Consider the following 12,741-nt stretch of genomic DNA (forward strand, 5'->3'; position numbering starts at 1 on the left):
AACGTCTGCAGGCTCATCATCAAGGCTCCAGGCAACAACATGGAAACTGCCTATTGTTCATCTTCCTGTTCACCAGCCTCACGCCAGTCGGGTTTCAGCTTGTGACTGTGGGGTTCCCAGCTTGTGCTCATGGGTTCCAGCCTGCTCCTGACGGCCCCTTCCTGACTGCCTGCGTGCTTTTGCTTTGTACTTCAGCGTTAGAGATGGAGACTGCCTTGCAGGGTCTACTTAACCAGCCTCTGCATTTGCTTTATCCAACTCCTTGTCATCTATCTCTCTATATCTATCTCTCTCTCTCTCTCTATCTATCCCTCTATCTATCTACCCATCTATCATCTCTTGCTCTCCTACTAGTTCTGTTTTTTGATTGGACCCTGACTGGCATATAACTCTGGAGATTAAAATTTTTCCATGATTATTTGTTAACCTCTTTTAGCTGAATCACCTTCAAGTCACAAAAGTACCCTAATGCTAGTAGCTCCCTAATATTACCATCTTTTGTAACCATGGTACATTTGTCAACACTAAGAAATTAATATTAGTACATTACTATTAACTCAACCACAGACTTTATTCAGCTGTTACCAGCTTTTCCACGAATGTTCCAAAAGACAATCTAGGACACCACATCATATTCAGTCATCATAATCGCCAAGGTTTCTTAGTTTTTTGTTTTCCTGGTTTTTTCCCCATAAACTTGACAGTTTCAAACATTCTACTCATGTATTTCTTTACATATATTTCTTTAGAGCACCCTTCACTTTGCATCCGACTAATTTCTTTTTCATGATGAGACTGGAATTATGAGTTTTCAAAACACCACAGACCTGAAATTCCCTTATCATCATGCCATATCAGGGTTATGTGATATCAACATGATGACTTGGCTAAGGTAGTTACTAGCAGATGTCTCCACTATAAATTACTCTTTCCTTTTCATACTCTTATCTCTAAATTCTTAAAAAAAAATTTATAAACCTTTAATTTTTTCCTTCATGGTTGAGTAGGATGTTTTTCAAGTTTTTCAGAATTAGATGCAGTTCTGCAATAAGTACATCAAAAATATAGGTTCAAATAAAGCTAAATAAAAAATCTAAACATAAAAGAATTTCCACAAAGTATCCATGTATCTGACCAAAAGAGAAACCAAACAAGGATAGTTGGTGAAAGGAGGGGAGGAGGAAGAGATAAAGAGGGGAGGAAGAAAAGTCAGGGAGGGAGGAAAATAAATAAGAAAACCAGGCCCATCACAGTTTACAGTAATATACCCAATGGCAAACATGCAGGACTGTTATTCAGACAATCATTTTGTAGATATTTATTTATGGCCTCTTTTTAATAGCTATCTAGATCATAAAACATACAAATATTATAAAAGTTATGTGCCTTCAAGGAATTCATTTATGAAGAAATTATCTGTAAACATAATCAAAACCACCCTGGAAAATGGTCAAATGACCCTCATTTTTCTCCTCTCCAGGTTGCACACACATACACTGTACCACACATGATACACATATCCATATACAATGAATGATATGAAAATACACAGATGTCCCCGAAGAGGTAAGTTCAGGATTTGTGTAGTGAACACTATGGCCCATCACCCAAATGCACCCCTTTTACGAACTAAGCACTTATTAGCTGCTGCTGCCTGCTGTAAATGTTGCTTGCTGACAGCTCACAAAATGAGGCCCTCCCCACATACTAGTTTTCCCAGGATTACCACCCTCCTTGACAGCAGCCTGTAGTCAATGATCACATAAGGCAAGAAAGCCATAGCTAACTATGTTCTGTGAGGGGGCCAGGAGGAATCTCATTTTCCAATGTGATAAAGATGGGCGGGGCATTGACAGACGATTGATTTAAGAAGATGAGGCATATAGAATGGAATATTACTCAGCCATAAAAAAGAATGAAGGAGGAGCTTCAAGATGGCGGAAGAGTAAGACATGGAGATCACCTTCCTCCAAACAAATACATCAGAAATACATCTACATGTGGAACAACCCCTATAGAACACCTACTGAATGCTGGCAGAAGATCTCAGACTTCCCTAAAGACAAGACACTCCCCACGTACCTGGGTAGGGCAAAAGAAAAAAGAAAAAACAGAGACGAAAGAATGGGGACGGGACCTGCACCAGTGGGAGGGAGCTGTGAAGGAGGGAAGGTTTCCACACACTACGAAGTCCCTTCGCGGGCGGAGACTGCAGGCGGAGGAGGGGTAAGCTTCGAAGCCACGGAGGAGAGCGCAGCCACAGGGGTGCGGAGGGCAAAGCGGAGAGATTCCCGCACAGAGAATCATGGCCGACTGGCACTCACCAGCCTGAGAGGCTTGTCTGCTCACCCGCCGGGGCGGGCAGGGCTGGGAGCTGAGGCTCAGGCTTTGGAGGTCGGATCCCAGGGAAAGGACTGGGGTTGGCAGCGTAAACACAGACTAAAGGGACTAGTGCACCACAGCTAGCCGGGAGGGAGTCCAGGAGAAAGTCTGGAGCTGCCGAAGAGGCAAGAGACTTTTTCTTGCCTCTTTGTTTCATGGTGCGTGAGGAGAGGGGATTAAGAGCGCTGCTTAAAGAAGCTCCAGAGACGGGCCGGAGCCGCGGCTAACAGCGCAGACCCCAGAGACGGGCATGAGATGCTAAGGGTGCTGCTGCAGCCACCAAGAAGCCTGTGTGCAAGCCCAGGTCACTATCCATACCTCCCCTCCCGGGAGCCTGTACAGCCCGCCACTGCCAGGGTCCCGTGATCCAGGGACAACTTCCCCAGGAGAACACAAGGCGTGCCTCAGGTTGTAACGTCACGCTGGCCTCTTCCGCCACAGCCTTGCCCTGCAATCTGCATCCCTCCCTCCCTCCCGCCTGAGTGAGCCAGAGCTCCTGAATCAGCTGTTCCGTTAACCCCATCCTGTCTGAGAGAAGAACAAACGCCCTCAGGCGACCTACATGCAGGGGTGGGGCCAAATCCAAAGCTGAACCCCAGGAGCTGTGTGAACAAAGAAGAGAAAGGCAAAACTCTCCCAGCAGCCTCAGGAGCAGCAGATTAAATCTCCACAATTGACCTGATGTACCCTGCATCTGTGGAATACCTGAACAGACAATGAATCATCCCAAATTGAGGAGGTAGACTTTGGGAGCAATGATATTTTTTTTTTTTCCCTTTTTTACTTTTTGTGAAAGTGTGTGATTTTGCCTGTACAGCTTTGCTTTTACCATTTGTCCTAGGGTTCTATCGGCCCGTTCTTTACTTCTTTTTTTTTAGTATAGTTTTTAGCGCTTGTTATCATTGGTGGATTTGTGTTTTGGTTTTGTTGCTCTCTTCTTTCTTTTTTTTATTACTTTTTAAATTTTTTAAAAAAATTATTTTCTATTTTAATAACTTGATTTTATTTTATCTTTTTCTTTCTATCTTTCTTTTTCTCCGTTTTGTTCTGGGACATGGGGATGACAGGCTCTTGGTGTTCTGGCCAGGCGTCAGGGCTGTGCCTCTGAGGTGGGAGAGCGAAGTCAAAGACATTGGTCCACCAGAGACCTCCTAGCTCCACATAAAATCAAATGGTGAAAATCTCCCAGAGATTTCCATCTCAATGCCAAGACCCTGCTCCACTCAACAACCAGCAAGCTATAGTGCTAGACACTCTATGCCAAACAACTAGCGAGGCAGGAACACAAACCCACCCATTAGCAGAGAGGCTGCCTAAAATCATAATAAGGTCACAGACACCCCAACACACACCACCAGACATGGACCTGCCCATCAGAAAGACAAGATCCAGCATCATCCACCAGCACACAGGTACTATTCCCCTCCACCAGGAAGCCTACATAACCCAATGAACCAACCTTAGCCACTGGGGGCAGACACCAAAAACAATGGGAACTATGAACCTGCAGCCTGCGAAAAGGAGACCCCAAACACAGTAAGTTAAGCAAAATGAGAAGACAGAGAAACAAAAAGTAGATGAAGGAGCAAGGTAAAAACCCACCAGACCTAACAAATGAAGAGGAAATAGGCAGACTACCTGAAAAAGAATTCAGAATAATGACAGTAAAGATGATCCAAAATCTTGGAAATAGAATGGAGAAAATATAAGAAACATTTAACAAGAACCTAGAAGAACTAAAGAGCAAACAAATAATGATGAACAACACAATAAATGAAATTAATTCTATAGAAGGGATCAATAGCAGAATAACACAGGCAGAAGAACGGATAAGTGACCTGGAAGATAAAATAGTGGAAATAACTACTGCAGAGCAGAATAAAGAAAAAAGAATGAAAAGAATTAAGGACAGTCTCAGAGACTTTTGTGACAACAATAAATGCACCAACATTCAAATTATAGGGGTCCCAGAAGAAGGAGAGAAAAAGAAAGGGACTGAGAAAATATTTGAAGGGATTATAGTTGAAAATTTCCCTAATATGGGAAAGCAAATAGTTAATCAAGGCCAGGAAGCACAGAGAGTCCCAAACAGGATAATTCCAAGGAGAAACACGTCAAGACACATATTAATCAAACTATCAAAAATTAAATACAAAGAAAAAATATTAAAAGCAGCAAGGGAAAAACAACAAATAACATACAAGGGAATCCCCATAAGGTTAACAGCAGATTTTTCAGCAGAAACTCTGCAAGCCAGAAGGGAGTGGCAGGACATATTTAAACAGATGAAAGGGAAAAACCTACAACCAAGATTACAATACCCAGAAAGGATCTCATTCAGATTCGATGGAGTAATTAAAACCTTTACAGAAAAGCTAAGAGAATTCAGCACCACCAAACTAGCTTTACAACAAATGCTAAAGGAACTTCTCTAGGCAGGAAACACAAGAGAAGAAAAACACCTACAATAACAAACCCAAGACAATTAAGAAAATGGTAATATGAACATATATATGGATAACTACCTTAAATGTAAATGGATTAAATGGTGCAACCAAAAGACATAGACTGGCTGAATGGATACAAAAACGAGACCCATATACATGCTGTCTACAATAGACCCACTTCAGACCTAGGGACACATACAGAGTGAAAGTGAGGGGAAGGAAAAAGATATTCCATGCAAATGGAAATCAAAAGAAAGCTGGAAAAGCAATTCTCATATCAGACAAAATAGACTTTAAAACAAAGACTATTACAACAGACAAAGACACTACATAATGATCAAGGGATCAATCCAAGAAGAAGATATAACAATTGTAAATATTTATGCACCCAACATAGGAGCACCTCAATACATAAGACAAATACTAACAGCCATAAAAGGGGAAATTGACAGTAACACACTCATAGTAGGGGACTTTAACACCCCACTTTCACCAATGGACAGATCATCCAAAATGAAAGTAAATAAGGAAACACAAGCTTTAAATGATATATTAAACAGGGTGGACTTAATTGATATTTATAGGACATTCCATCCAAAGACAAAAGAATATACTTCCTTCTCAAGTGCTCATGGAACATTCTCCAGGATAGATCATATCTTGGGTCACAAATCAAGCCTTGGTAAATTTAAGAAAATTGAAATCATATCAAGTATCTTTTCTGATAACAAAGCTATGAGACTAGACATCAATTACATGAAAAAAAACTGTAAAAAATACAAACACATGGAGGCTAAACAATATACTACTTAATAACCAAGAGATAATTGAAGAAATCAAAGAGGAAATCAAAAAATACCTAGAAACAAATGACAATGAAAACACGACGAACCAAAACCTATGGGATGCAGCAAACGCAGTTCTAGGAGGGAAGTTTATAGCAATACAATCTTACCTTAAGAAGCAAGAAACATCTCAAATAAACAACCTAACCTTACACCTAAAGCAATTAGAGAAAGAAGAAGAAAAAAACCCACAAAGTTAGCAGAAGGAAAGAAATCATAAAGATCAGATCAGATCAGAAATAAATGAAAAACAAATGAAGGAAATGAGAGCAAAGATCAATAAAACTAAAAGCTGGTTCTTTGAGAATATAAACAAATTGATAAACCATTAGCCAGACTCATCAAGAAGAAAAGGGAGAAAACTCAGATCAATCGAATTAGAAATGAAAAAGGAGAAGTAACAACTGATACTGCAGAAATACAAAGGATCATGAGAGATTACTACAAGCAACTATATGGCAACAAAGTGGACAACCTGGAAGAAATGGACACATTCTTAGAAATGCACAACCTTCCAAGACTGAACCAGGAAGAAATAGAAAATATGAACAGACCAATCACAAGCACTGAAATTGACACTGTGATTAAAAATCTTCCAACTAACAAAAGCCCAGAATGAGATGGCTTCAAAGACGAATTGTACCAAACATTTAGAGAAGAGCTAACACCTAACTTTCTCAACCTCTTCCAAACTATAGCAGAGGGAGGAACAATCACAAACTCATTCTACAAGGCCACCATCTCCCTGATACCAAAACCCGACAAACATGTCACAAAGAAAGAAAACTACAGGCCAATATCACTGATGAACATAAATGCAAAAATCCTCAACAAAATACTAACAAACAGAATCCAACACCACATTAAAAGGATCATACACCATGATCAAGTGGGGTTTCTCCAAGGCATGCATAGATCTTCAATATACGCAAATCAATCAATGTGATACACCATATTAACAAATTGAAGAATAAAAACCATATGATCATCTCAATAGATGCACAAAAAGCTTTCGACAAAATTCAACACCTATTTAAGATAAAAACCCTTCCAAAAGTAGGCACAGAGGGAACATATCAACATAATAAAGACCATATATGACACCTACAGCCAACATCGTCCTCAATGGTGAAAAACCGAAACCATTTCCACCAAGATCAGGAACAAGACAAGGTTGCGCACTCTCACCACTATTATTCATCATAGTTTTGGTAGTTTTAGCCACAGCAATCAGAGAAGAAAAAGAAATGAAAGGAATCCAAATCGGAAAAGAAGAGGTAAGGCTGTCACTGCTTGCACATGACATGACACTATACATAGAGAATCCTAAAGATGCTACCAGAAAACTACTAAAGCTAATCAATGAATTTGGTAAAGTAGAAGGATACAAAATTCATGCATAGAAATCTCTGGCATTCCTATACACTAATGATGAAAAATCTGAAAGTGAAATTAAGAATACACTCACATTTACTACTGCAACAAAAAGATATAATATAATACCTAGGAATAAACCTACCGAAGGAGACAAAAGACCTGTATGCAGAAAATTATAAGACACTGATGAAAGTAATTAAAGATGATACAAATAGATGGAGAGATATACCATGTTCTTGGACTGGAAGAATCAACCTTGTGAAAATGACTCTAATACCCAAAGCAATCCACAGATTCAATGCAATCCCTATCAAAATACCACTGGCATTTTTCACAGAACTAGAACAAAAAATTTCACAATTCGTATGGAAACACAAAAGACACTGAATAGCCAAAGCAATCTTGAGAAAGAAAAACAGAGCTGGTGGAATCAGGCTCCCTGACTTCAGACTATACTACAAAGCTACAGTAATCAAGACAGTATGGTACTGGCACAGAAACAGAAATATAGATCAACAGAACAGGATAGAAAGCCGAGAGATAAACCCATGCACATATGGTCACCTTATATTTTGATAAAGGAGGCAAGAATATACAGTGGAGAAAAGACAGCCTCTTCAATAAGTGGTGCTGGGAAAACTGGACAGATACATGTAAAAGAAAGAAATTACAACACTCCCTAACACCAAACACAAAAATAAACTCAAAATGGATTAAAGACCTAAATGTAAGGCCAGAAACTATCAAACTCTTAGAGGAAAACATAGACAGAACACTCTATGACATAAATCACAGCAAGATCCTTTTCAACCCACCTCCTAGAGAAATGGAAATAAAAACAAAAATAAACAAATGGGATCTAAAGAAACTTAAAAACTTTTGCACAGCAAAGGAAACCATAAAAACGACGAAAAGACAACCTTCAGAATGGGAGAAAGTATTTGCAAATGAAGCAATGGACAAAGGATTAATCTCCAAAATTTATAAGTAGCTCATGCACCTCAATATCAAAAAAACAAACAACCCAATCCAAAAATGGGCAAAAGACCTAAATAGACATTTCTCCAAAGAAGATATACAGATTGCTAACAAACACATGAAAGAATGTTCAACATCATTAATCATTAGAGAAATGCAAGTCAAAACTACAATAAGGTATCATCTCACACCGGTCAGAATGGCCATCATCAAAAAATCTACAAACAGTAAATGCTGGAGAGGGTGTGGAGAAAAGGGAACCCTCTTGCACTGTTAGTGAGAATGTGAATTGGTACAGCCACTATGGAGAACAGTATGGAGGTTCCTTAAAAAACTACAAATAGAGCTACCATATGACCCAGCAATCCCACTACTGGGCATATACCCTGAGAAAACCATAATTCAAAAAGAATCATGTACCACATTGCAGCTCTATTTACAATAGCCAGGACATGGAAGCAACCTAAGTGTCCATCAACAGATGAATGGATAAAGATGTGGCACATATATACAATGGAATATTACTCAGCCATGAAAAGAAACAAAATTTAAGTTATTTGTATTGAGGTGGATGGACTTAGAGTATGTCATACAGAGTGAAGTAAGCCAGAAAGAGAAAAACAAATACCATATGCTAACACATATATATGGAATCGAAAAAAAGAAAAGAAAAGAAAAGAAAATGGGCAGAAGAACCTAGGGGCAAGACGGGAATAAAGATGCAGACCTACTAGAGAATGGACTTGAAGACATGGGGAGGGGGAAGTGTAAGCTGGGACAAAGTGAGAGAGTGGCATGGACGTATACACACTACCAAAATTAAAACAGATAGCTAGTGGGAAGCAGCCGCATAGCACCGGGTGGTCAGCTCTGTGCTTTGTGACCACCTAGAGAGGTGGGATAGGGAGGGTGGGAGGGAGGGAGATAAAAGAGGAAAGAGATATGGAGATATATGTATATGTATAGCTGATTCACTTTGTTATAAAGCAGAAACTAACACACCAGTGTAAAGCAATTACAGTCCAATAAAGATGTTAAAAAAATGAAATATTGCCAGTTGCAGCAACATGGATGGGCCTAAAGATTATCATACTAAGTGAAGTAAGTCAGACAGAGGAAGACAAATACATATGATATCATTTATATGTGGAATCTAAAAAATGATGCAAATGAACTTATTTATAAAACAGAAAGACTCACAAACATAGACAATGAAATTATGTTTACCAAAGGGGAAAGGGAGAGGGGAGGGAGGGGTAAATTAGGACTATGGGATTAACAGGTACAAAGTAGTATACGTAAAATACATAGGCAATAAGTATTTACTGTATAGCACAGGGAACTATATTCAATATCTTCTAATAACCTATAATGGAAAATAATCTGCAAAAAAAATATATATATAGCTGAATCACTTTGCTGTATACCCGAAACCAATCCAATATTCTAAGTCAACTACAGTTCAATAAGAAAAAAGAATGGGCTGGAGAGATGCACACCAATAATCGTTGAGAAGCTCAGTGGTAGCTAGATTGTTTTGCTGGCCAGGGTTTTGGTGAGTGATGCTATTATGGAACTGCACTCTCTGTTAGCACTAGTGATGATGGAGTCCCAAATAATAGAAGCTAGGTGCAGATCTCATTGATGAGAAAAAACCTATGTGAAATTATGATAATGAAAGGCAAACTTGGAGTGGAAGCTAGTGAGGTCTGATCAGCAGAGAACTATGAAGAGGCTTAACAGAGCATGAAACTCTAGGGAAAATTTAGATGGGAACCTAATAAGGGTATTCTAGCTCAATCTGTACAACAAACAAATCAAGGAAAAATAATCAGAAGTGAGACTGCTGCTAATTAATGGCTCACAGCCCAGATATTCCCCAGAAATAGGCATCTGTCAAAGGGAGCTGCCTCAGTTTCTTCTTGGGAATATCTTGCTTCCAATGACAAGCAGAAACAATAGAAGAAAGGTCTGATCTCTTTGCCTCAAGTTGGGACTTCTCGGAAAGCCACCTCAGCCAAAGTCTGTCTTGCTTCTTCCTTCTTCCTCTGGTCAGTCCAGCTTCCCTCACTCCATTACAGGTATTGTTTTTGTAAGCATGCCTCTGATAACTCCACTTGTCTGAAAGTCTCCACCTTATATCTATCCCTAGGAGAACCTGACCTATGACTTCAGACCCTTTGTTTCTGTGTCTTAGAATAAGAAGCTCTATCAGGGAGTGCGTCATACCTGGGAGCGATCATGACTATTTGTTTCACAGCACATTCACTTATGCCCTGCAATTAACTCCATTTTAACCACATTCTCAACGAAATTATCAACCCCAGTTCTATCTTCTTGATCATTGTATTCTGTGGCATCTTTTTAAGTTAAAAATTTAATGTTACAATTCATTAGCAGTCATTCACTGTTTTACCCACCACTGCTATCTAGTGCCAGAACACTTCCACCACCCCAAATAGAAACTCTGTACCCCTTATGCACTCCCCTTTCCCCACTCCCCCAGCTCCTGACAACCACTAAACTGCTGCCTGTCTCTGTTCATTTAGCTCATCTGGATTTTTCATACAAGTGGAATCATACAATATGTGGGCTTCTTTCATTTAGCCCAATGTTTTTGAGGTTTATCCATATTGAAGCATGTATCAATGCCTCATTCCTTTTATAACTGAATAATACTCTGTTGTATGAATGCATCACAGTTTGTGTATCTATCCATCCATTGATGGTCATTTGGGTTGTTTTCATGTTTTGTTTTGTTTTAAATAAAATTATATATATTTAGGTGTAAAATATGCTGTTTTGATATACAGATACATACATTATTACTATGGTCAAGTTAACATTAATTCATCTCTTCACATAATTACCTTTCTTTTCTTTCTTATGGCATAAATTTAAAAGGAAGAGGAAAAAGTCAATACTTTAGGTTTCCTCATTGAGTTTGGATAGGAACAAATACAGTGGAGCAGAGCGATCATAGGAAAACTGGCCATAGAAAAAATATATTTCTGTCTGTTTCCTTCCTTTTTGTTTTTCAGAAGTTTCCTTCTACACTGGCAGATTTAGGACAGAGGCCAAAAGGACTTGGCTCATTGTCAAAAATCAGTTGTTTCAAATTGCTGTTGTCTTAGGAGGTTAAAAAATATTTTTTTAAAAAACTTGTTTTTAAACAATTTAAATCTATTAAACTTTTCCTGACCTAGTAGACAGGGTTTTCAAAATCAGTTCCTTTTAGAGAATGCACTTTATAAATAAATAAAACATTTTCAGATGACCCCTTTTAACTCATTCATGTTGCAAACCAAAAGTGAATTCTTATTTGGGAGCATCAACTCTATAATCGTGCTTCAGGCCTACTAACTTCCAATTTTCCATTGGGATTATCATCTGTCCACAGCCTTTTTAGTAGCATATTATTTGTATTAACTTTTTAACTTTTTTCCCCTGTATTTGTTTTTCTTGTATTTCAAGCCATGCATTCTTTTTATTCTTCTGATGTTAGAGAATAAAGGCTACATGCAGGAGGATCACCGAGGTTTTACAACGCAGACTCTGGCAAAACAGAAACTGAGATTAGGAAGGTAGGGGCACATACACCCAGAGTCACTTGAGGCCAATAAATTATGACCACAATTGCAGCCAGTATCATTTAAGTACTCTTTAGTTTCTGATGATAAAGCACTAGCTTATCATGCTGACAACTGCAAACCTCTGTGGCCCTCAGGTTCTGTCTTTTCTGTTACTTAGTCAGCCACATGGAATTTAACAGCACACACAGTAAAGTATCTTTCTAAGTAGATCTCAGTAAAAGACATGGAACAAAGCTAATAAGTGCTTATGTCTTGTCAGGTGAAGAAATTGTTTCTTCTACCTAAATACCACCTCCCAGTTGCAGAGAGGAAAAACAGATATGAAATTACTATATTGTCAGTGAATGTCTCTGTTTTATTAACTGTCTGTTTTATTTATAGTGGAGAAAGAAGAAACTCTTTGAGCTTGAATATTGAAACGTAAAAGATTTCAGAGTTATATATTTTTGTTTCCTGGTTGTTATGTCTTCTTGAAAAAAAAATTCTTTATGTCTACAGGATAAAGACTTTTTTTGCAAATATTGTTTTTCCCTTAATAGGGTTTAAAATTAATATGTATATTCCTTTTCAATTATGGATTTGTCAATCAAATTAAAATGGGCAGAAGACCTAAATAGACATTTCTCCAAAGAAGATATACAGACTGCCAACAAACACATGAAAGAATGCTCAACATCATTAATCATTAGAGAAATGCAAATCAAAGCTACAATGAGATATCATCTCACACCAGTCAGAATGGCCATCATCAAAAAATCTACAAACAGTAAATGCTGGAGAGGGTGTGGAGAAAAGGGGACACTCCTGCACTGCTGGTGGGAATGTGAATTGGTACAGCCACTATGGAGAACAGTAAGGAGGTTCCTTAAAAAACTACAAATAGAACTACCATATGACTCAGCAATCTCACTACTGGGCATATACCCTGAGAAAACCATAATTCAAAAAGAGTCATGTACCAAAATGTTCATTGCAGCTCTATTTACAATAGCCCGGAGATGGAAGCAACCTAAGTGTCCATCACCGGATGAATGGATAAAGAAGATGTGGCACATATATACAATGGAATATTACTCAGCCATAAAAAGGAACAAAACTGAATTGTTTGTAATGAGGTGG

General features: G+C 38.6%; 1 long non-coding RNA gene across 1 annotated transcript in view; it reads right to left on the reverse strand.

Annotated features, from left to right (window-relative positions):
• Positions 1-12,741, reverse strand: part of LOC307184505 — a 52,795-nt gene that overhangs the window by 17,218 nt on the left and 22,836 nt on the right. The window lies entirely within an intron of this gene.

This window comes from Stenella coeruleoalba (assembly GCF_951394435.1).
Source record: "Stenella coeruleoalba genome assembly, chromosome: 3".
Lineage (NCBI taxonomy): Eukaryota > Metazoa > Chordata > Mammalia > Artiodactyla > Delphinidae > Stenella > Stenella coeruleoalba.